Source organism: Apaloderma vittatum, unplaced genomic scaffold (genome assembly GCF_000703405.1).
Source record: "Apaloderma vittatum isolate BGI_N311 unplaced genomic scaffold, ASM70340v1 scaffold28317, whole genome shotgun sequence".
NCBI classification, from domain to species: Eukaryota; Metazoa; Chordata; class Aves; order Trogoniformes; family Trogonidae; genus Apaloderma; species Apaloderma vittatum.
In genome coordinates, this window is record NW_009726068.1 from 3616 (window position 1) to 3825 (window position 210).

Sequence of the window (210 nt, forward strand, 5' to 3'; positions counted from 1 at the left end):
CCCTTCCCTGATGGCTTGAGGTGGGAGGTCCCCACCACCTTCCTCATCCTCACCAGCTCTCAGCTGGAGTCCGCGCGGGTCCCGGCAGAGTTGGGTGCTTTGCCGGAGAGCTCCAGAAGCTGGACTTGCCGGGTCGCCCCGTGATGCCGAGGGATGCGTTTCGCCGGGCAGGGCTTCTCCTCGTCTCACGTGTCGCATTTCTCCGCTTCA